The 26,115-nt window shown below is 42.8% G+C and overlaps 1 long non-coding RNA gene and 1 pseudogene across 4 annotated transcripts in view; one reads left to right on the top strand and one right to left on the bottom strand.

Moving 5' to 3' along the window:
* Window positions 1-26,115, bottom strand: part of LOC130679841 (uncharacterized) — a 69,115-nt gene that overhangs the window by 19,106 nt on the left and 23,894 nt on the right. Inside the window, exons 2-4 of one of the 4 annotated variants that reach the window (XR_008992800.1) lie at window positions 13,325-13,454; window positions 12,249-12,360; window positions 19-1,323 (exon numbers count right to left, since the gene is read on the bottom strand). This is a non-coding gene — a long non-coding RNA (uncharacterized LOC130679841). Of the gene's footprint in view, window positions 1-18; window positions 1,324-12,248; window positions 12,361-12,791; window positions 13,254-13,324; window positions 13,455-26,115 lie in introns of those variants that run through there. The other 3 variants (XR_008992803.1, XR_008992802.1, XR_008992801.1) reach the window with 3 other exon arrangements.
* Window positions 21,440-25,295, top strand: LOC130679840 (cytochrome c oxidase subunit 1-like; annotated as a pseudogene).

The raw sequence follows: 26,115 nt of genomic DNA, 5'->3' as shown, positions 1-26,115 counted from the left end.
TCTTTAGCATATGGTCTCCTCACAGACTGTGACAGTGTTATTTCTCTGAATCAACCAAGGCTCAGTAATTACTTCTTCCATGAGTTTGATTCTCTGTAGGGAACTAGAATGAAGGAAAATTTGAGGTACATATTGGCAGTAAGCAAAGATGCCAGAGTGATCAGAATCTTTAGCTTTCCCAAACTTCAATCCTTAGTCCAATATTAATCTCTGATTGAGCCACCCTTTGTCCTGTTCTTTTTCAGAGTTCAGAAGCTTTGCTGACTAGGTGCTAGACTGACACTTTTGCAGACAAAGAGGCATCATTTCCTCTTGCCTCTGGCATCTTCAAATGTCTATCTGTACTATGTGAGGATATGTAGTAATTGACCACCAAGGAACTACTTAAAAGTGCACAGCATGCCACTTTTGGAGGATCTGCCTCGTGGTCCCCACGGGGCTTTGACTTTGGAGTCTCTGCCCTGGGAGCCTCCGCGCCTTGTCTCTCCAGTCTTTGGGCCAGTGGTTTGACTGGTGTCCTCCTCTTTTATGTACCAAGTAGAGTTTTTATTTTTCAATCTGTTCAGCTTTCTACTTGCTGTTAGGACAAAGTGGCAACTTTCATGCTCCTTATATATAGAATCAGAAACCAGAAGTCATTACAAGCATTTTTAATTCATTTTAGAGTGAATTAAAAAAATAATACTTCTTTCAAACTATTTCTACTGTAGTTTATGTCATTTTATACTCATATATATTATAAACAACATAATTTAATCAAATTTATAACACTTTTTAATAGATTAAAACAACTTCCAATTTATCACTGCCTCTTTTGTTCTTAGTGGTAAAGATCCCTTTATCTGGCTATTAATCAAATTAATATGTATCATAGCTTGCTTTCTTTTCAGTGAAGAGTTGGCATTTTGACAGAATTCTACTTACAACTATTGCATTTAGCTTTTCACAACTTGTAATTGCTAAGGTAATAGTGGATAGGTAAATACTAGATGATTAAGACAATGCCACTGTCAGATGCTATGGGGACAACACATAAGCAAAGGTGAGCATTAGCATTTGGTGTCTCTCCCATTGATCGTCTCCATAGTTTCCCCGTGATTTTGCTTTTTTTTTTTCTGCAGTAGATGCTGCTTCCCTCTCTGGTTGTTCCATTCTTACCTCATTCTGTAGTTTTCTTTCAGTGGGACTAAATGAGAACATCACAACTGTATGCATCTGAAGTCAGCAGACCAAAGGCCAGGGCAAAGGTATGGCCATCCATGTCAAGCTGTAATCTCTGCGATATGACAAACTGGCTGAAAGGTCCATAGTCTTCAATACAGACTTTAAAGAATGAAGAGAAAAGAAGACCACAATAACACAAACCAATTCTATTATTCACAGAATACTGCACATGTACAAATAATAATTAAACTCATAATCATGATGATCTAGGTAATACTAACAAGAAGAAAGAGTGGGAAGTTTGGCTCTTCAATGAACTGGCTACAAAATGATAAAAAGGAGGAAAATCAATCCAATGATAATTGACAAGAGGTAAAATAAGCATTCAAAAAATTATGTGAGATATCCCCTAGCTTCAAGCATCCCTAACCTTTCCTGCAGGAGCTCATCCCCTAGGCTCCCCAGCCAGTCAGCCTCCCCCTACCAAAAAAAAAAAAAATTATGTAAGAGCCTGGATGGCAGAGACAGAGCAGGATGTTGAACCAGACAGTGATACTGGCTTTGGATTCTCGCTCCCGTTCAGTTACTGCCCAGGGTAAGGAGGTTTGTTAAGTATTTATTATGCCTTGCATTTATATAGTACCTTATAATTTACAAAGCATTTTAATTTTTTTGGCACATTATATTCTCATTTTGCATATTAAAGCATATTAAAAAGAGAGAGAGATGTAGGTTACATTTTGGTCTAAAATTCATTGATAGTGACAGAGGTGGGCCAAGACCTCAGGATATTTGACTGTGCCCAACATCTGTTACAGTACACATCATAATTTTATGCCTAATTCTTCCTATTTATCCCCACCCATAGCAGTCCTTCAGTAAATTCACCTCCTATTAAGAGCAGCTGTTTAGAAAGGATCTGGGCACTTGTAAAGCAATCTGGATCCACTGCCTCTTTCTCACCCTCCTTGTCATCTGTGAAAGAATTCTGATACCATGTAATCAGTGCTTGCTGCTGATAATTTTGACATTACTTCTAAACAGGAAAATTTATGTGCTATTATCTTGAATAATTCTTTATACTAGTAAATTCTTCATATCTAGTAGCTAAAATGCAGAATAATTATTTTTACTATCTTTAACAGATTCTTGGTAGATAGAAATTTAAATTGGGGTTCAGAGACTAACATATTTATGATACAGAATTACTAATCTAGCATAAAGTGTGCGTATAAATTCAGCTAAAAATTAAGGTAAGTATTAAATCATTAGACTCAAACAGCTTCTTCACTATTCCTCACACATCTTTAAAAGAGTTAATAAAATAGTGTGTCATCATAGCAATTTTTTATTCAAGGACAGAAATGACTACAACAATTTGTATTTCCCTGTCCCTAATTTTCAAACTAAGACCAAAAATCTTTTTTAAACTCATAAAACTCTTCCATTAATTATTTTTAATAAATACTTACATTTGGAATTTAAAAAATCATTTAAAAAATCATTTTAACTCACTACAGTTTTAAACAAACCATAATTTTATTTGTAATTACTAGTCTCGTGAGTCAACCAGGACCACCAAACTATAATTTACTGACAGATTGTTTTCTAAAGACACAGAAGAGTTTCAGATTAAGCAGAGTAATGAGAAGACTCTAAAGTAAAGTAGGCATAATACACTGGCTGCAGACACAAACACTTTTCCATATATACTGTAATAACACTGAGATAACACAGGGGAAAAAAATCTTATAGGGGTAGGACTATAGTCACATTTTGAGTTTTAATAGATGGGGTATAACTTATAAACAGCAATCACTTTTGAAAAGAAATAGCTTTAATTTTGGCATTACTATGGACTTTTTCAACTATTCAAAGTATACTGCATTATGGAAATCAGGAAACAGTCATATGTAATTCATCAGTATATAAAAGAGAAATCAAAATGGTTTTACGTGATAGCTTTAGTACCTTTACAATCTCATATAAAATGTTTACCAATGTCACAAGATTGGAATCTGCTGAAATAGAAAATAAAATATCATTATTATACTTTAGAAGGAGTACCTCAATAGCATATTTTAAATGCTAGTTTCTCTGGGTCTTAAAAAAGATTTCCAAACTTCCCAAAGACTGTTTCTGGAAATCACACTGTAACATATTTGTATTTAAAGGACTAATTTCAAATAATATGTTATGATAGCAGCTCTGAGATCTAGGAACATAGTAAGAAGGCAAAACTCATCTCATCATGACATATTAAGATCTAATCCTAATATATACCTGGGAATATCTTCTTAACATCCTTGTCAGCTATCCAAGGAGTCTTCCAACTTTGAAAGACCCACCTGGGAAAATGCATCTCTGGCTATTAATTTATGGTTATATAAAAGCTTTTGCCTAAAGACGGCTTTTTGGGCAGTAAATGAGTATCTCGAAATTTATGAGTATGATTATATAATGGTGTACCCTGAATGTCCAAGTGAAGTAACTGAAATAAAATTTTAAAAAAAATTCAGTAGACGTGAAATATGCAAACTCTATATAAAAAAAATTTCATGACATAGTAAATATATAATGGAAATAATACGAATGATAAACAGTACATAGAAATACATTTTTAAAAGTACTATGAAGTTTTTCCATTGGAAATATTACAAAATTTGACTAGAAACGTAAGAGAAATCTAGATGAATTGTAATTATGCAGCAGTGTATTTATAGATAGGCAAGCCTCACTACTGTTAAGAAGTTTATTCACAAAATAATAAAGAATATTTTGAGGGCAACAGGATTTGTATCCCACTGAGACTAGTGTGTCTATGTTACACTATTTATTTATTTATTTACCTGCTGAATTGTATTCTAGCTGTAGAATGTCTCAGCTGTACTTTCAGAAAAGGGTCTTCCCCACTGGAGATTAAAGCCTTAGAAGCTCATTTAAGGGTAAAAAGAACAAACTCCTAGGCCAAAACAAGACCCACTGCTACAAGATAGTGTAGCTACTGGTGAAATTATACCCACTTAAAATTTCTTTATGAAGATAGGTGTGCAGCCAAGACGGCAGAGAGTAGAGCAGCGGAAATCTCCTCCCAAAAACATATATATATTTTAAGATACAACAAATACAACTAAATTCGTAAGAGAGAGACCAGAAGATACAGGACAAGAGCCAGACTACATCTACACCTGTGAGAACCCAGCGCCTCACGAAAGGGGTAAGATACAAGCTGCAGCCCGGTGGGACCCGAGCACCCCTCACCCCAGCTCCTGGCGGAAGGAGAGGAGTCGGGGCGGGGAGGGAGAGGGAGCCCAGGCCTGCTAAACACCCAGCCCCAGCCATCTGCACCAGAGTGCAGACACACAGTGCATGGGGTGCTAGATACTAGGGAAATGAGACAGTAAAATCTGCAAGTGGGTCCCCGCAGCTGGCGCCCCTGGGATAAAGAAAAAAGAGTGCCCTTTGAAAGTCTTAAAGGGACAGGGACTCCACAGGAGGACGGAGGCATCCCGGCACAATCGGCTCAGTGCCGCCCTAAACCCCTGGGTGGCAGTGCAGCTCCAAGGCCCCTCACAGCAATAAACAGCCTCCCACCTGTTCCCGCTCCGGCGAGACCTCGCCATAGCAGAGACCGCAGCAAGCGCAAGCGGAGCTTCCTTCACAACGGCTGGGCAAGAATCAGACACCATTTGCATGCAGCTGCCCAGCACAAGCCGCTAGAGGTCGCTATTCTCCCAAGAGAGGAAGGCCACAAACTAGCAAGAAGGGACGTTCTCCCTGCTGACACGTGCCAACTACCCATGACTATCTCTATCGCCATGAAAAGGCAGAAGAATTTGATACAGACCAGATTAACCCAGACAGTCGCCCTTGAAAAGGAATCTGGGGACATAGACCTAACCAATCTTCCTGAAAAAGAATTTAAAAGTAAGGTCATAACCATGCTGATAGACTTGCAGAGAAATATGCAAGAGCTAAGGAGGGAGATAAAGAAATAAAACAATCTCTGGACAGATATAAAAGCAAAATGGATGAGATGCAAGAGGCCATTGATGGATTAGAAACCAGAGAACAGGAACGCATAGAAGCTGACGAAGAGAGAGAGAAAAGGATCCCAGAACTGGAACAACATTAAGAGAACTGTGTGACCAAATCAAAAGGAGCAATATCTGCATTATAGGGGTACCAGAAGAAGAAGAGAGAGAAAAAGGGATAGAAAGTGCATTTGAAGAAATAACTGCTGAAAACTTCCCAGAACTGGGGGAGGAAAAAGTCACTCAGACAACAGAAATACACAGAACCCCCAATAGAAGTGATGCAAAGAGGACAACACCAAGACACATAATAATTAAAATGGCAAAGATCAAGGACAAGGACAGAATTTTAAAGGCAGCAAGAGAGAGGAAAAAGGTCACCTACAAAGGAAAACCCATCAGGCTATCATCACACTTCTCAACAGAAACCTGACAGGCCAGAAGAGAATGGCATGATATATTTAATGCAATGAAAGAGAAGGGCCTTAAACCAAGAACACTGTATTCAGCACGATTATCATTTAAATACGAAGGAGGGATTAAACAATTCCCAGACAAGCAAAAGTTGAAGGAATTGGCCTCCCACAAACCACCTCTACAGGGTATGTTAGAGGGACTGCACTAGATGGAAGCACTCCTAAGGCGAAATAGATGTCACCAGAGAAAATAAAAACACAGCAGAGAAAGCAGACAAATGAAATACTAACTAAAGGCAAAAAAGAAAATCAACTACCCACAAAAGCAGTCAAAGAAAACACAAAAGAGCACAAAATAAAACACCCAACATATAAAGAATGGAGGAGGAAGAATAAGAAGGGTAACAAATAAAGAATAATCAGACAGTGTTTATAATAGCTCAATAATAGAGTTAAGTTAGACAGGAAGATATTAAAGAAGCTAACCTTGAACCTTTGGTAACCACAAATCTAAAGCCTGCAATGGCAATAAGTACATATCTTTCAATAATCAACCTAAATGTAAATGGACTGAATGCACCAATCAAAAGACACAGAGTAATAGAATGGATGAAAAAGCAAGACCCATCCATATGCTGCTTACAAGAGACTCACCTCAAACCCAAAGACATGCACAGACTAAAAGTCAAGGGATGGAAAAAGATATTTCATGCAAACAATGAGAAAAAAGAAGGTGTTGCAGTACTAGTATCAGACAAGCTATACTTCAAAACAAAGAAAGCAACAAGAGATAAAGAAGGATATTACATAATGATAAAGGGCCCAGACCTACAAGAGGATATAACCATTATAAATATATATGCACCTAACACAGGAGCAACAGCATATGTGAAACAAATACTAACAAAATTAAAGGAAGAAATAGAATGCAATGCACTCATTTTAGGAGACTTCAACACACCCCTCATGCCAAAGCATAGATCCACCAGATAGAAAGTAAGTAAGGACACAGAGGCACTGAACAACACACTAGAACAGATGGACCTAATAGACATCTATAGAACTCTACATACAAAAGCAACAGGATATACATTCTCAAGTGCACATGGAACATTCTCCAGAATAGATCACATACTGGGCCACTAAAACAGACTCAGTAAATTTAAAAAGATTCAAATTCTACCAACCAACTACCGGGACCACATAGGTATCAAACTAGAAATAAATTGTACAAAGAAAGAAAAAAGGCTCACAACCACATGGAGGCTTAACAACATGCTCCTAAATAATCAATGTATCAATGACCAAATTAAAATAGAGATCAAGCAATATATGGAAACAAATGACAACAACAACACAAAACCCCAACCTCTGGGGGATGGAAAGAAAGCAGTCTTAAGAGGAAAAGTATATAGCAATCCAGGCCCATTTAAAGAAGGAAGAACAATCCCAAATGTATAGTATAACGTCACAATTATCAAAATTGGAAAAAGAAGGACAAATGAGGCCTAAACTCAGCAGAAGCAGGTTCATAATAAAGATCAGAGAAGAAATAAAATAGAGAAAAATAAAACAATAGAAAAAAATCAATGAAGCCAAGAGCTGGTTCTTTGGGAAAATAAACAGAATAGATAAGCCTCTAGCCACTTATTAAAAGAAAAAGAGAATCAACACATATCAAAAGAATCAGAAACAAGAAAGGAAAAATTATGACAGACATGACAGAAATACAAAGATTAGAGAACACCATAAAAACCAATATGGTAACAAGCAGGAAAACCTAGAAGAAATGGACAACTTCCTGGAAAAATACAACCTTCCAAGACTGACCAAGGAAGAAACAGAAACTCTAACAAAAGAATTAGCAGCAAAGAAACTGAATCAGTAATCAAAAAACTACCCAAGAACAAAACCCCTGGACCAGATGGATTTGCCTTGGAATTTTATCAGACATACAGAAAAGATGTAATACCCATTCTTCTTAAAGTTTTCCAAAAAACAGAAGAGGAGGGAATACTCCCAAACTCATTCTATGAAGTCATCATCACCCTAATACCAAAATCAGGTTAAGACACCACCAAAAAAGAAAATTAAAGACCAATATCCCTGATAAATGTTGATGTCGAAATACTCAACAAAATATTAGCAAAACAAATTCAAAAATACATCAAGAGGATCAAACATCATGATCAAGTGGGGTTCATCTCAGGGATGCAACGATGGTACAACATTCAAAAATCCATCAACATCATCCACCACATCAACAAACACAAGGACAAAAACCACATGTTCATCTCCACAGATGCTGGAAAAAGCATTCAACAAAATTCAACATCCATTCACGATAAAAACTCTCAACGAAATGGGAACAGAGCGCAAGTACCTCAACATAATAAAGGCCGTATATGACAAACACATAGCCAACATCATACTGAACAGCGAAAAGCTGAAAGCTTTTCCTCTGAGATAGGGAACAAGGCAGGGATGCCCACTCTCCCCACTGTTATTCAACATAGTACTGGAGGTCCTAGCCACAGCAATTAGACAAAACAAAGAAATACAAGGAATCCAAATTGGTAAAGAAGAAGTTAAACGGTCACTGTTTAGAGATGACATGATATTCTACATAAAAAACCCTAAAGACTCCACTCCAAAACTACTAGAACTCATATTGGAATACAGCACAGTGGCCGGAAACAAAATCAACACACAGAAATCTGTGGCTTTCCTATACACCAACAATGAACTAATAGAAAGGGAAATCAGGAAAACAATACCATTCACAATTGCATCAAAAAAAATAAAATACTTAGGAATAAACCTAACCAAGGAAGTGAAAGACCTATACCCTGAAAACTATAAGACACTCTCAAGAGAAATTAAAGAGGACCCTAACAAATGGAAACTCATCCCACGCTCTTGGCTAGGAAGAATTAATATCGTCAGAATGGCCATCCTGCCCAAAGCAATATACAGACCGGATGCAGTCCCTATCAAATCACCAACAGCATTCTTCCACGAACTGGAACAAATAGTTCAAAAATTCATATGGAAACACCAAAGATCCCAAATAGCCAAAGCAATCCTGAGAAGGAAAAACAAAGTATGTCTGTGGGGGTGGGGGGAGGGTAGGGGCGGGGAGGGGGCTAAGGGGGTATCTCACTCCCCAACATCAAGCTTCTACTACAAAGCCACAGTCATCAAGACAGCTTGCTACTGGCACAAGAACAGAGCCACAGACCAGTGGAACAGAATAGAGACTATACACATTAACCAAAACATATATGGTCAATTAATATATGATAAGGGCGCTGTGGACATACAATGGGGAAACGGCACTCTCTTCAACAGATAGTGCTGGCAAAACTGGACAGCTACATGTAGGAGAATGAAACTGGATCACTGTCTAACCCCATACACAAAAGTAAATATGAAACGGATCCAACACCTGAATGTGAGTCATGAAACCATAACACTCTCAGAAAAAAACATAGGCACAAATCTCCCGGACAAAAACATGAGCGACTTCTTCAAGAACATACCTCCCCGGGCAAGGGAAACAAGAGCAAAAATGAACAAGTGGTACTATATCAAGCTGAAAAGCTTCTGTACAGCAAAGGACACCATCAATAGAACAAAAAGGTACCCTACAGTATATGCGAGAATATATTCATGAATGACAGATCCGATAAAGGGTTGGCATACAAAATATATAAAGAGCTCATGCACCTCTGACACAGAGGGCGAGCCTATGGACACCACGCTGCCCCCGTGGGCCACCGGCCTGGGGCCCGACTCTGATGCGGAGGGCAAGCCTATGGACACCACACCGCCCCCGTGGGCCGCTGGTCTAGTGCCTGACTCTGACGTGGATGGCGAGTCTACGGACACCACGCTACCCTTGCGGGCCATCTTCCGGTCCCCACCGGCCTGATGCCACCCGTGGCACAACCGCCGGACTCAGCCCTACCCCCGACGACGGGGACTTGCTGGACATGCCGCCACCCTTGCGGCCATCTACTGGCCTCCCTCAGCCCCGTACAGGCCCATGTCCTTTTGTAGGGGCTTCCTATCCTCCCTCCTAGCCAATAAACAAAATCTTTACCAGATCTGTATATGTGTATTATATTTTCCCACTAAACCCTGTTCTTGCTAATATGCCTCTGCTCTCTTTACTCAAAAAACTCAGCTACAGAGGAAGAACTCACATACACGAGTGATTATGTTCTGAGCCACACCAAACAATGTAACATGCCCCATTCCCCAGTGACTGGGATGTGGAAGTAGCCACGTTTTATGACTGTGCGTGCTCCACGCGAGGCCTGTGTGCTGAGCGTTTAAGGGATGACAGCCCAGGGGGAGGCAAGTCCAGAGGAGGGAGACCCGGTTGGCTAACAAGGCCCCTTCCCTCTTCTCTGCCACTGCTCTGAGCTCGCCGCAGGCTAGGGAATCCCTGCTGTGACACAGAAAACCACTCTTTTCATTTTGGTTTCCCAAACATGCCCCTATCGGTCTAAAAGTAACAAAGGAATACGCGATAAAGTGAACAACTTGCAAACAGTGACCAGAAAGAGTAAACTTTTCCACTAGCCTCTGGGGATATAGATATCCCAAGTGTTTCTATGCAATTGTAGAAAGATTTTGCTGGAAATCTCGCTGGGACCACTCTGAACCATCAAGTTAGTTAAGGCAATATAAGCCAGGGCAGGAGAGCAGCAAAGAGCATCCAAGGTGCGTCTCCTACGTATAAGGCCAAGGGGTACAGGCTTTAATTCTACTACCTCACTTCATCTCACCATGACTGACGTGGGGTGACCTTACGCACCACCTTCATACATGAGTAAAAAGTTACTTCAGAATCACTTCCCTTAACAGAAAATAAATAAATGCAAGGACAGAAACATTCCTAGAATTCCTGCCACCGCCACCCAATTCTTTATGCTCAGCACCCTTTCCATACGAACAGAAAACATAGCTCTAAATGCTACTATTCCATTTCAGATAGACTTCACTCACATCTAAATGCCTAAATACACTGAAACTCCACCTCAACCTTGACAACAGAGGGGAGCAGTTTCCCCACGAGCCAGCTGGCCTGCCACCTCAGCAAGGCCACGGGCCACTAACCCACACCAGCCCCACGTGTCCCCAAAAAGGCGGCTCACTTAACCTGTGACTACACATGCTCTCTGGAGATGGGCGGCCAAGCAGGGCCACCGAGATGACATCAGCGTGCAGGCACGAAGACCTACTACTGGGCATGCATCTGCCTCGGCCCCAGCAGGCCAGCCGGGGTGCTCCCTGTGTGGGGCCTCGAATCTGCCCCACAGCTCACGCAGCCGCCCCGGCAGGGCCAGCCCCATGACAGGGGACCTGGAGGGCCCCAGCCTGCACTGGTTAGAGAGTCCAGCCGGCCATCTACACCCAGCGGACTCGGGCCACCTACCCAGGTGTTTCAACCCACGGCCACTCCTCTCAAGACCCAAAGACACAGCTAACTCACAGAAACAAACACAAGGAATCAGGAATGAGAAGGAGACAGAGGAATGACTGTGCACCTAGTGACAGTACGTTGACAAAAACGAACAAAATAAATAAATAGATAGATACATAGATAGATACATAGGTGGCTAGATTAGATTAAATTGATAGACTGATAGATAAGATAGAATGATAGATTAGATAGATCATATAGATACATATAGAGAGATTAGATAGAATAGGCAAACAGATTAGATAGATGATACATGATAGATCAGGTGGACAGATTAGACAGACACCTATAGACATATATAGATAGATGACAGGTAGATAGAGTGATAAGATGATAGACTAGACAGATGATATAGATACATATAGATTAGATAGACACATTGATATAGATGACAGATAACAGACGGACAGGTGATAGATTATAGACAGTTTCGATAGATAGACACATAGATGACAGTAGATAGATGACAGTAGAGAGATCAGATAGATAGATAGATAGATAGATAGATAGATAGATAGATAGATAGATAGATAGGAAAGCATAATACTAAACAAAGCTATCGCTCATAACCAGGAGAGCAATGATGAAAGCACAGAGAAGAACTACAAGCAAAAAGAAGATAGAAATCAAGTTTAAGAAGTGCAATAAGCACACAGCTATCAATTATCACAGTAAAGGGAAAGACTTTCAATGCTCCAATCAAAAGACACAGGGTTGAATGAATGGATGAAAACTCAAGACTGCCTACGTGTTCCCTTACAGGAGGCTCACTTGAGATCCAAGCACACAGACAAACTACAAGTTGAAGGGGTGGGAAAAGGTACCCTACACAAGTGAAACTGAAAAAGGAAAAAAAAAAAAAATTAAGAGGGATTAAACATACCATACATACAATGTGGAAATATAACAACTACACCAGATCCTGGAAGAGAAGCAGGAGAGGAGGCTGCCACGGCAGGCCGTCACCTCAAGGTGAAGGGTGACGGACAAAAGCCGTGATCCAGAGGGACCCGGCAGGCCCTTCCCACACCCAAGCTCACCAGAGGGAGGAAGAGAAACAGAAACGGGGAGAAGGCGGGTGGAGGCCTAGGACTGCTGAACACTCAGCCCTGGAGATCTGCTCTGGGAGCACGTACCTACCTTACATGATGCTCTGGAGGATCGGTGGGGTTCGAAAGCAAAGACAGGCGGAGTACTTGGAGAGACTTGAGATTCCTGCCACTTGCGGAACACAGGGATCCACATCCAGCTGCTGTGGGAGGAAAGAAAGGCCGGCAGTCTGCCAGACTTCCTAAGAGCGAGAGAGCTGCTAAAGGGGCAAGGGTTGCACAGAGCTCGCCGCTCGGGAGAAAGCACAGGTGCGCAAACCTGTCCGGGTGCACTCTGCCCAGCAGGTGGGGGAACTTTTAGGAGCTCCGGGCGCTCCACCCACCCTGGCTGCCTACGCAGCTCCAAGGCCCCCCACCGTGATGTGACTGATAACACAACACGGCCTGCTGCACCTTCCTCCCCCGCCAGCACCGGCTCGCAAACCAGCTGCTCCCCTCCATCGCGCCAGGCCAGCGACAGGACGGGCCCAACTATGGCAGCTACAGGTGCAAAGCACAGAGGCTTCTCCCTGCATGCTCCACAAACTGGCCATGGCAGTGGAGACAGGCACTGCGGCCGGGAAGCAGGAAAGACCTCTTTCCTCCCGCGGGCACCAGCGTCGCTTCCGTGACCCCTGCCTGCCATCAACCCAAGGGCTGGGCAGCTCCAGAGAGAAAAGCTTCTGGGCGCTACAGGGCGCCACCTACACATACGAAACGTCAAAGTCAAAGAAACTTGGTAACTGGACTCAATCAATCTTTGTGAAAGGGATCTATCTCAACATAAAAATCAGAAACATGCTCATGGAGCTCCAGCAAAAAATTGCCCCGGTCTCTTGGGCATAATTCTCTCTCTGTCTCTCTCTGTCTCTCTAACCAGGAACACTTTGGAGGCCTTGTTCTGAGAGGGATGCTGGGACAGCCCAGCAGGAACGGGAAGAGCTCTCAGAGATCCACACCGGCCAGTGCCAGGGCAGTCCCACACGGGGTCTGACCGAACTGCAACGGGGGGACGCCGCACATGTAACTCTGCAGGAAGTAACAGTGCTGCACGCTAGCCTTCCCATTAATGTCTAGTGGCTAGGTAGCTCAACCGATACCAGGTGATGTCCACATCTCAGGCCTTACCTCCGTGGCAACCTTTTTTCCCTGTGAACCTTGAAAGCAGCACATGGAAAAATACTACCAGTCCCCACCATCTCACCTCCCGTATCACATCTTCTCCTCTTCATTCCAGTTTCCTTGGCGGGTTGGTGTTCTGAGAAAAAAAATTGACTCAGAATTGGAATGAAATGGTGGCAGGGCGTATAAGATTCTCTTTAAACACCAACAGTAGAACAAAGACATCCGACAGTATGGGAGGACAGATTCATAGATGGCATATCCGATAAGGGGTTGATGTCATCTAAAATACGTATTAAGTGCCCACGCACCTCCACACACAAAAAGCAAATACTCCAATTAAAAAATGGGCAGAGGTTCTGAACAGACACTTCTCCAAAGAAGAAATTCAGGTGGCCAACAGGCACATGAAAAGATGCTCCACATCGTTACGATCATCAGAGAAATGCAAATTAAAACCACCATGAGTTTCAAACAATAAGGCTTCTCTCTCACTTACCAACTTTACATTTCCCTGTATGGCCCAGGAAGATGACTGGTTAGCCAGAGACGGGTAAGATTCCTCAAGGGAGGAACAACCTACGACAGGCACAGTCGCAGGGGGGCCATCAGGTGAGAAATTGGGGATCAACAGAGGTGAGGCTTAGAACCTCACCCACCCTGTTCTGAGAGAAATCTTCTGCATACATGGATGTCTTATTGCCCTTGTCTAGCTTGGATTAACACATAGTCTACAGGCACACACCTGATCATCTACATTTGCTTTCTTACAACACTAAACTATGTTTTCTACCTTTATCTTGTATCTACCTACCACTTCAGCATTTTATTAAAAATAATAATAAAGAGAGAAATGTGGTAGCCACATATAAATCAAGTATAAAAATCAAATGAGTATTCATATTTGAAATGTTTATAGTTCATAATGCATGAGCAAAATCAAAGTTTCTGTGATGACTGCCCTTGCACTGTTCACCATGTAACTTATTCACTATGTAAGAATTTGTTCTCCATGTAAGAACTTGTTCGTTACGCTTCAGAAAATTGGAGACTGATGAAAATTAGGCTTGGGGTGGATTAATGATTGTGCATTGAGCACTCCTCTATACAGAATTTCATTGTTCTTAACAACCACTTGATCAATAAATATGAGAGATGCCCTCACAAAAAAATAAAAAAAGTACACTCTTTCAATTGTAAAATAAATAAGTAACCGGGATGTAATGTATAGCATAAGGAATATAGTCAAAATATTGTAAAAACTTGGTATGGTGATAGCTGGTACCTAGAATTATCATGTATATAAATGTTGAATCACTGTGTTGTACACCTGAAACTAATGTAATGTAATACTGTGTGTCAACTACCCTTCAATAAAAAATAATTATCCACAAAAAAAAACCACCATGAGATATCACCTCACACCAGTCAGGATGGACACCATTGGGAAGATACACAACAACAGACGTTGGCTAGGATGTGGAGAAAGGGGAACCCTCCGACACTGCTGGTGGGAATGTACATCTCAGCTCAACCATTGTGGAAAGCAGTATGGAGGTTCCTCAAAAAACAAAAAAGTACAAATACCATTTGACCCAGGTATTCCACTCCCAGCAATTTACCCTAAGAATGCAGGAGCCTAGTTTGAAAAAGACATATGCACCCCTATGTCTATCACAGCACTATGTACAATAGCCAAGAAATGGAAGCAACCTGAGTGTCCGTCAGTAGATGAATGGATAAAGAAGAGGTGGTACATATGCACAATGGAATATTATTCAGCCGTAAGAAGAAAAGAAATCCTACCGTTTGCGACAACACGGATGGAGCCAGAGGGTATTATGCTCAGTGAAATGAGCAGGATGGAGAAAGACAAGCATCAGATGATTTCATTCATCTGTGGAGTAAAAGAACAAAGCAGAAACTGAAGGAACAAAACAGCAGCAGACTCACAGAACCCAAGAGTGGACTAACAGTTACCAAAGGGAAAGGGACTGGGGAGGATGGGTGGAGAGGGAGGGATAAGTGGGAAAAAGGGGCATTACGGCTCGCACACATAATGTAGGGGGTGGGGTGGCGGGGGTGCTGGGGCCCGGGGAAGGCAGCATAACACAGAGAAGACAGGTAGGGATTCTACAGCGTCTTATGACGCTGATGGACACTGACTGTAATGGGGTAAGGGGTGGGGGCACTTGATAAGATAATGGGAGGGGGAGTCTAGTAACCATGTTGCTCATGTAATTGTACATTAACGGTCACACACACAAAAAAATCACAACGAGCTGTCACCTCACACCAGTCAGAATGGCTAGTACCAAAAGAAGAGAAAAAAAAAAAACAAGAAATAACAAGCGTTGATGAGGAAGTGGACAAAGGGAACCCTCGTGCACTGTTGGTGACCATGTAAATTGGTGCAGCTACTATGGGAAACAGCGTGGAGGTTCCTAAAAATATCCATAGCAGTATCATATGACCCAGCGTTCTTTTTCATACACAGCAGTGGAACTCCCTTCAGGATACCGGACCTGTTCCCAATGCATACAACACCAAGCAATTCTTGAACACCAGCAGGGTGTCTGAGAACTCAACTCTGAGGATATCTGCCTGGACGCAGCACCAGATTCCCCAGGGTAAGGTTTCTATCCTCAAGACTGCCCTCCACCCCAACTCCAGAGCCCGGTTGCCAGGCCCATGCAATTAGCTTGTGCTTCCCACCTACATCCAGGCTAGGATTGGAAGTTCCAACGACCTCCCCCTTAGGTCTGCCCAAGTTGCTAGGGTGCCTCAGCAGTTCAGGAAAACACGTTTACCAATTTAACAAAGAGTATCATAAAGGACACAGCAGCGCACGCACGCGCGCGTGCGCGCGCACACACACACACACACACACACACGACAAGGTCCCAAGTAAAGGAGCTTCTATCCTCCCGGGACTTGGGGCCTGGCATGGTGGCATGTGCAGGCGACCTGGTTCCCCAAGCATGGAAGCTCTGACAGAGAAGCAGGAGATGAGAGAGAGAGCTGTGCTCTTCTCATAGGGTTTTGTGAGGGCTTCACTGCAGAGTCATGGCTGACTAAATCACTGGCCATTGCTGATTCAACCTCCAGCCCTCATCCCTTTCCTCTTCCTTCCCTGGGGGCTGGGGGCTGAAAGTTCCCACCCTCTAACCACAAGCCTGGTGCCCCTGGCAACCAGCCTCTACCCCGGGCTAGGGCCCCAAAGCCTCTGCATTAACCTAACAAGACACCCATTGGACAGTTATGGCTCAGAAGGATTTTCAGGAATTGTGGATGAGGAGCAAAAATACCTAGGAAATGAACAAAATATTAGCAAACCAAATTCAAAAATACATCAAGGGGATCAAACACCCTGATCAAGTGGGATTCATCCCAGGGATGCAAGGATGGTGACAGCATTCGAAAATCCATCCACACCATCCACCACATAAACAGAAAGAAAGACAAAAACCACATGATCATCTCCACAGATGCTGAAAAAGCATCCGACAAAATGCAACATCCATTCACGTTAAAAACTCTCAACCAAATGGGTATACAGGGCGAGCACCTCAACATAATAAAGGCCGTATATGACAAACCCACAGCCAATGTCATACTCAACAGCGAGAGGCTGAAAGCCGTTCCTCTGAGACGGGGAACGAGACAGGGGTGCCCACTCTCCCCACCGTTATTCAACATAGTCCCAGGGGTCCCAGCCATGGCAATTAGACCAGACAAAGAAATACAAGGAATCCAGACTGGTAAAGAAGAAGCTAGGCGGTCACTATCTGCAGATGACACGATACTGTACGTAAGGAAACCCTAAAGACTCCACTCCACAACTGCTAGAACTCGTAACCGGAATACAGCAGAGTTGCAGGACACAAAATCAACACACAGAAATCTGCGGCTTTCCTGTACACTAACAATGAACCAAAGGAGAGGGAAATCAGGAAAACAATTCCATTCACAACTGCATCAAAAAGAATAAAATAGCTAGGAATAAACCTAACCAAGGAAGCAAAAGACCTATACCCTGAAAACTATAAGACACTCTTAAGAGAAATTAAAGAGGACGCTAACAAATGGAAACTCATCCCATGCTCTTGGCTAGGAAGAATTAATATCGTCAAAATGGCCATCCTGCCCAAAGCAATCTACAGATCGGCTGCAGTCCCTATCAAATTACGAACAGCATTCTTCCACGAACTGGAACAAATAGTTCAAAAATTCATATGGAAACGCCAAATATCCCGAATAGCCAAAGCAATCCTGAGAAGAAGAAAGTGTGTGTGTGTGTGTGTGTGTGTGTGTGTGTGTGTGTGTGTGTGTGTGTGTGCGCGCGCACGTGGTGTGTGTGGGTGGGTGGGTGCGGTATCTCGCTCCCCAACATCAAGCTCTACTACAAAGCCACAGTCACCAAGACAGTTTGCTCCTGGCACTAGAACAGAGCCACAGACCGGTGGAACAGAATAAGAGACCCCAGACATTAACCCAAACATATGTGGTCAATTAATATATGATAAGGGAGCCAGGGACATACAATGGGGAAATGACACTCTCTTCAACAGATGGTGCTGGCAAAACTGGACAGCTACACGTAAGAGAAGGAAACTGGATCACTGTCTAACCCCATACAGAAGAGTAAATTCGAAATGGATCCAAGACCTGAATGTGAGTCATGAAACCATAAAACTCTCAGAAAAAAACATAGGCACAAATCTCCTGGACATAAACATGAGCGACTTCTTCAAGAACATACCTCCCCGGGTAAGGGAAACAAGAGCAAAAATGAACTGGTGGGACTACATCAAGCTGAAAAGCTTCTGTACAGCAAAGGACACCCTCAATAGAACAAAAAGGTACCCTAAAGTATATGTGAGAATATATTCATCAATGACAGATCCGATAAAGGGTTGACATCCAAAATACATAAAGAGCTCACGCACCTCAACAAACAAGAAAAGCAAATAATCCGATTAAAAAATGGGCAGAGGATCTGAACAGACACTTCTCCAAAGAAGAAATTCAGGTGGCCAACAGGCACATGAAAAGATCCTCCACACCGCTAATCCTCAGAGAAATGCAAATTAAAACCACCATGAGGTATCACCTCACACCAGTCAGGATGGCCACCATCGGGAAGACACACAACAACAGACGTTGGCAAGGATGTGGAGAAAGGGGAACCCTCCGACACTGCTGGTGGGAATGTAAATCTCAGCTCAACCATTGTGGAAAGCAGTATGGAGGTTCCTCAGGAAGCTCAAAATAGAAATACCACTTGACCCGGGAATTCCACTTCTAGGAATTAACCCTAAGAGTGCAGCAGCCCAGTTTGAAAAAGACAGATGCACCCCTACGTTTATCGCAGCGCTATTTACAAGAGCCAAGAAATGGAAGCAACCTAAGTGTCCATCAGCAGATGAATGGATAAAGAAGACATGGTACATATTACACACAATGGAGTATCACTCAGCCATAAGAAGAAAACAAATCCTACCGTTGGCAACAACACGGATGGAGCTAGAGGGTATTATGGCTATGCTCAGTGAAATAAGCCAGGTGGAGAAAGACAAGTACCAAGTGACTTCACTCATATGTGGAGTATAATAACAAAGAGAAACAGAAGGAACAAAACAGCAGCAGAATCACAGAACCCAAGAATGGACTAACAGTTACCAAAGGGAAAGGGACTGGGGAGGATGGGTGGGAAGGGAGGGATAACGGTGGGGAAAAAGAAAGGGGGCATTCCAATTACCACACATAATGTGTGTGTGGGGGGGCGGTGGTGTTGGCACATAGGGAAGGCATTACAACACAGAGAAGACAAGTTGTGATTCTATAGCATCTGAGTACGCTGATGGACAGTAACTGTAATCGGGTATGGGGTGGCGACTTGAAATAGGGGGGAATCTAGTCACCATAATGTTCTTCATGTAATTGTACATTAATGATAACAAAAAAAAAATTAACAACAAACTATCACCTCACACCAGTCAGAACAGCTTGTAGCAGAAAACAAGAAATAACAAACGTTGATGAGGATGTGGAGAAAAGGGAACCCTCGTGCTTTTTTGGTGACCATGTAAATTGGTGCAGCTACTGTGGAAAACAGTGTGGAGGTGCCTAAAAATATTCATAGCGGTACCGTATGACCCAGCGTTCTTTTTAATACACAGCAGTGGAACTCCTGTCAGGATACCGGACTTGTTTCCAATGCATACACCACCAGGCAATTCTCGAAAACCAGCAGGGTGTCTGAGAACTCAACTCTGAGGATATCTGCCTGTAGGCAGCACCAGATTCCCCAGGGTAAGGTTTCTATCCTCAAGACTGCCCTCCACCCCAACTCCAGAGCCCGGTTACCAGGCCCACGCAATTAGCCTGTGCTTCCCACCTACAGGCTATTATTGGAGGTTCCAACGACCTCCCCCTTAGGTCTGACCAAGTTGCTAGAGTGCCTCAGAAGCTCAGGGAACACGTTTACCAGTTCAACAAAGAGTACATACCATAAGGCACACAACAGCCAGATGAACACACACATACGGCAAGGTCCCAAATAAAGCAGCTTCTATCCTCCAGGTGCTTGGGGTCTGGCATGGTGGCCTGTGCAGGCGACCTGGTTTCCCAAGCATGGAAGCTCTGATAGAGAAGCTGAAGTTGAGAGAGAGATGTGCTCTTCTCATGGGGTTCTGTGAGGACTTCACTGCAGAGTCATGACTGACTAAATCGCTGGCCATTGCTGATTCAACCTCCAGCCCTCATCCCTTTCCTATTCTTCCCTGGGGGCTGAAAGTTCCCACCCTCTAACCACAAGCCTGGTGCCCCTGGCAACCAGCCTCTACCCTGGGCTAGGGCCCCAAAGCCTCTGCATTAACCTAACAAGACACCCATTGGACAGTTATGGCTCAGAAGGATTTTCAGGAACTGTGGATGAGGAGCAAAAATACCTAGGAAATGTATTTTGATCATCTGAATTACCAAATATTTACTTCTTATCAATCATTACATCACAACAGGTGAGGTGTCCCCACATACCCATAATGCCTGCAGGGACCTCTCTCTCCCCGAGAGGAGGCACAGAGCTCCCCACTTCCACTATTATTTCCTTCCTTCCTGTGTCATTGATCTGCACCAAAGACGATCCCTTTCAGGAGAATGAAGTCAAGGCTTCCGGTATATGCCAAGGCCGAGGCCCTCCTCCCCAGGGACATGGGCAAAGAGATGGGAGAAATGGCTTCAGGAGTCTGTTTTCCTGTCAGCCACTCTCCACTCCCCCAGCCTCAGCTGTCACCTCACCACCCAGCCTTACACACTGGGGCCTATGAAGACCAAAACCCTGGAGTCAGAGCATCTGGATAGCTGCTGCCGTGTGTGCTCAGCTGTGCAATGCTAGGGGCTCCGCTCCCCTCAGGGCTCAGATTGGAAAAACCCGACAGGGAAGAGGAGGTGGCCCAGTGACTCCCCATCGCTATGTCGAATGTGGCAGCGCAAGCTCCACTCCCGCCGGAGATTCTTCCTGGCTGTCTGAGCACTTGCAAGGCAGCACGATAGGGTGTAGTTAGGGGGGAAATTTCCCAAACCTAGAATTTTAATTTCCTGAGTATGAGCAGTCTTTATGCTGCTCTGACTATAATGGAGCATAAAGAATGTCTATGCAGCAGGTCCCACTTCTGAGTGACAGCACCCACGTCACCCGTTCGCAGCTGCCTCTGGTGACCAAGATGAGAACTAACTGGATGTTACTGGGAAGTTTTGACTGTCAAAGAAAGTGCAGAAGTTTTTGAGACACCTTCTCCATCCACTCTCTGCATTCGCAGTGACACAGAGCAGGGAAATGGGATGAGGGTCATGCCACTGTAAAATACACTCAGCCTAAAAAAAGCCCACTTTATACTTTAACTTCATCTACATGCTGTTCTGCTTCTTCCAGCCCCTCTATCAATTAAGGAACATTGTAACCACTTTGGGAGAGAGACCTGAGAAGGGCAAATGAACCTAGGGTGATAAAAAATGCTGAGATCTGGATCAACATAGTCCCCTGAATAACTCTACTCTTTAAAACAAAACTTCAAAGGAATTAGGAATCAGCTGTATGCAGCATGCCTTACACCCAGAGCTACCCAAAAGGCCCTGAACTGCGCCTCCTCTCTCAGGACACCTGCACTACCGTCTGGGTGTGTACACTGTCTGACAGTAAATGAACCTTCTTGTTGCACAAGCCAACTGGACTTGTCTCTGAACTATTTACCCTAAGACAAAAAACCTCTAACCTCCACGTCCAGAGGTAAATGTCTCTGTCACTTTGCTACTTTATTCAGCTTTCTAGTTTTATAATCCTTTTCTCTCTCCCTGTTTTATTTAAGGCCAATGGGGAAGCAGTAGTTCTTAGGACATAATCTCACTCCATCCAGTGCTCCATGGCTCCCCAAATTCTGGGACTGTAGGGATATAATTCTCACGCCGTGCAGATCAAGTGGACACCGGATGCCAGGAGTTGCCAAGGAACATGCCCTGTGCCAAGCAGCAATTCAGTGAACTTTCTTCTCTCACTCTGCTCTGCCTTGCTCTCTACTGCCTGCACAGCTGCTGACATTCGCTTTCTACTCTTGCTTTAATGAATTCCTTTCTTCCTGGCACACATTTGACCTGGTCGAGAATTCTTTCCCTATCAGAGTCAAGAACTGTCCCTGATTCGGGGTGAGGTTTCACCTAGTACCCAGGGAGAGACCTGCCCAGCAACACCAGCATTCAGCTGCTGCTGTATAGGAGAGGGACCCACATGGGCTAAGTCCACACCCACAGCCACGTCCCTGGAAAAGCAGGTGAGGCCAGGCTTCCACTCCTAACCCAGGGCCTTGGGCTCCTGAATTCTCTCCAATTCCCCTTTCCCGTCCATCTGTCCCTGGACAGTGTCTGCCACTGCCACACCTTCTATAGCACTGAAGTCCATCTGGCTCTCTCCAGGTCTCCCCCAGGACTCCAAATAAAAATACTTGCTATAATTCCTATTTTAATGAAAAAATTCAATCCACGATCTATAGAGGCAACAACAAAATATTTCCTAGCACAAGCTACCGCCCGTATCTATATTACTAATGCTAGCCATCACTACCAATCTCATATTCTATGGACAATGGGCTATCACAAAAATGTATGATACCATGGCATCTATCATCATTACCACAGCCATAGCCATAAAACTGGGAATAGCCCCATTCCACTTCTGAGTTCCAGAAGTAGCACCAGGAACCCTGCTGTCATAGGGCATACTACTATTAACCTGACAAAAAATCATACCCATCTCAGTTCTGTGTTAAATTTCACCCACAGTTAACATAAACTTGATAATACCTATGGCAACACTCTCAATTTTAATTGGAGGCTGAGTGGGTCTAAACCAAACACAATTACAAAAAATTACAGCTTACTCCTCAATTGCCCACACAGGTTGAATAATAATAATAACAACATATAACCCAACTATTACTATTCTAAATCTCCTAATGTATATTATAATGACCCTATCAATATCTGTAATGCTAGTATACAACTCATTGACAACAACCTTATCTTTGTCTCACCTATCAAATAAGACACTGCTAACTACAACCATTATGCTCACAATCCTAACTATCACTTGGAGGCCTTCCACCATTATCCAGATTTTTACCTAAGTGCATGATCATTCAAGAACTTAGCAGAAACAACAACATAATATTTCCAATAACAGCAGCGATAGCTCTACTAAACTTGTATTTTTATATGCGCTGACTTACTCCACAACACTAACAATATTCCCAATAACCAACAACATAAAAGTGACAATTTGAAACTATGAAACACATAAAATTAGCCCCACCCCTAATTATTCTATCCACAATAAATACTTCCACTAATTCCGACCGTATCAATTCTAAACTAGAAATTTAGATTACACAGACCAAGACCCTTCAAAGCTCTAAGCAAGTATAAAACACTTAATTTCTGATCCTAAGGACTGTAAGACTCTATCCTACATCCCTTGAATGCAAATCAAACACTTTGATTTAGCTAAATCCTCACTAGATTGATGGGATACAAACCCATGAAACTTTAGTTAACAGCTAAAAACCCTAATCAGCTGGCTTCAATCTACTTCTCCCGCCATAATAAAAAAAAAAAAAGGTGGCGAGAGAAGTCCCGGCAGAATTGAAGCTGCTTCTCTCAATTTTCAATTCAGTATGTAAAACACCTCAGGACTTGGCAAGAAGAGGACTTTACCTCTATCTTTAGATTTACAGTCTAATACTTATTCAGCCACCTTACCCATGTTCATCAATCATTGATTATTTTCAACTAATCACAAAGACATCGGCACATTATACCTTCTTTTTGGCACTTGACCTGGAATAGTGGGACCCGCTCTAAGCCTCCTTACAGTGCTGAACTAGGCCAGCCTGGGACCCTCTTAGGTAGTGACCACATCTATAATGTAAGCATAACCGTGCACGCCTTTCTAATAATTTTCTTTATGGTGATACCTATTATAATAGGGGGCTTTGGAAACTGACTAGTGCCTTTAATAATTAGTGCCCCAGACATAGCATTTCCCCATATAAATAATAACATAAGCTTTTGACTCCTCCCTCCCTCCTTTCTTCTTCTCCTAGCATCCTCTACAGTCGAAACAGGAACTGGAACCCAGTGAACCGTATATGCCCCCCTTAGCAGGTAATTTAGCACATGTAAGGGCCTCAGTGGATTTAACCTTTTTTTCTCTTCACTTAGCAGGTGTCAATTCTAGGGGCTTTAGTAACTGCATCACAACTATTATTAACACAAAACCTCCCACTATAAGCCAATATCAAACTCCACTACTTGTGTGATCAGTTCTAGTTACAGCCGTACTCCTACTACTGCCTCTACCGTGTTCTAGCTGCCAGCATTACTATGCTTTAACAGATCTCAACCTAAACACATTTTTTGATCCTGCTGGGGGAGGGGATCCAATTTTATATCAACACTTATTCTGATTTTTGGTCAACCCAAAGTATATATTTTAATCCTTCCTGGCTTTGGAATCATCTCTCATATTGTAACCTACTATTCTGGGAAAAATAACCTTTTGGGTATATGGGCATAGTCTGGGCAATAATGTCAATTGGCTTTCTAGGCTTCATTATATGAGCATATACATTTACAGTAGGCATAGACGTTGATACACAAGCCTGTTTTACATCCGCCACTATAATTATTGCAGTTCCAACGGGTGTGAAAGTATTCAGTTGATTAGCAACTCTGCACGGTGGAAATGTAAAATGATCCCCGGCCATATTATGGGCCCTGAGCTTTATTTTCTTGCTTACAGTAGGGGGCTTAACTGGTATTGTACTACTTAATTCACCATTAGATATTATTCTTTATGATGCTTACTATGTAGTACAGCCCATTTTATTATGTGCTCTCCATAGGTGCGGTTTTTGCTATTATGGGGGGATTTGTACATTGATTTCCTCTATTTTCAGGATATACCTTCAACCCTACATGAGCAAAGATTCACTTTACAATTATATTTGTAGGTGTTAATATAATTTTCCCCCCTCAACATTTTCTCAGACTACCACATTATTCTGATTACCCAGATGCTTACACAACATGAACTACTGTGTCGCCCAGAGGATCCTTTATTTCACTAACTGCCGTGATAGTTTTTATAATCTGAGAAGCTTTAGCTTCTAAATGAGAAGTGCACATAGTAGAACTAACTAATACCAATCTTGAATGATTACACAGCTGCTCCCCACCTTACCATACATCTGAGGAGCCTGCCTTTGTCAACTTAAACAAACAAGGAATCAAACCACCAAAAAATGCTTTCAAGCCAATATCATAACCTTTCTCAATTACTGAAGTATTAGTAAAATTTACATAACTTTGTCAATGTTAAATTATAGGTCTAAGTCCTTCATACTTCCATAGCATGCCCCTTTTAACTCAGGCTAAGGCCTTGGGAGCCACAAGCCTAGAGGGAGAATGAACTCGATGCTACCTGACATTTACCCCAGGAAACTGACCCTCTGGCTGGGCTTCCCGGTGCTCATCAGGGTCTGTAAGTAACGCCAAGGAGAAGGGGGCCAGGAGATTATGTGCGCTGCAGGCCTCCTCACCTCCTCTGTCCAAAAGCTACCCTGTGTTTTGATAGCACCATGGAACAAAATATTAACTCCTATACTGTACTTCATTATTTATTAATTTTCTAATAGCACGTACCAGATTGGGTTGCATCAGCAAGCAGGAATGACCACTTCACTAAGTAGCCTGCCTAGATGGCTGCACGACAGAAACTACCCACACCTACACCCACGGATGCATGTATATTAGAGCAGCCCAAGTTCACCTCCACAGAGTGCCAGAATACACGCTGTGTGTCTCTCCAACACTGACCCTTGTCAAAGGACCATAATTTTTCTTCTTAAAAAAACTTTACACCAAAATACATACAATAAAATGCACAAATCGCAAAGCTCGATGATGTCTGATGTATGTACACACATCACCATCACCTAGATCAAGATATCAAATATTCTCATTTTCTCACCCCTCACCTACTTCAAAGATATTTTTGCCAAGGAGGTATACAGATGGCCAACAGACATAAAAAGATGCTCAATATCACTCATCATCAGGGAAATGCAAGATTAAATCCTATGAGATGTCACGTCACATTAGTCAGACTGTCCAAAATCCAAGAGACAAAAAAATTACAGGTGTTGGCAAGGATGTGGAGACAACGGAATGCTGGTGGGACAATG

This window comes from Manis pentadactyla, chromosome 12, assembly GCF_030020395.1.
Source record: "Manis pentadactyla isolate mManPen7 chromosome 12, mManPen7.hap1, whole genome shotgun sequence".
NCBI lineage: Eukaryota > Metazoa > Chordata > Mammalia > Pholidota > Manidae > Manis > Manis pentadactyla.
Note: the sequence above shows the minus strand (reverse complement) of the source record. Positions and strands in the feature narration are given on the sequence as shown.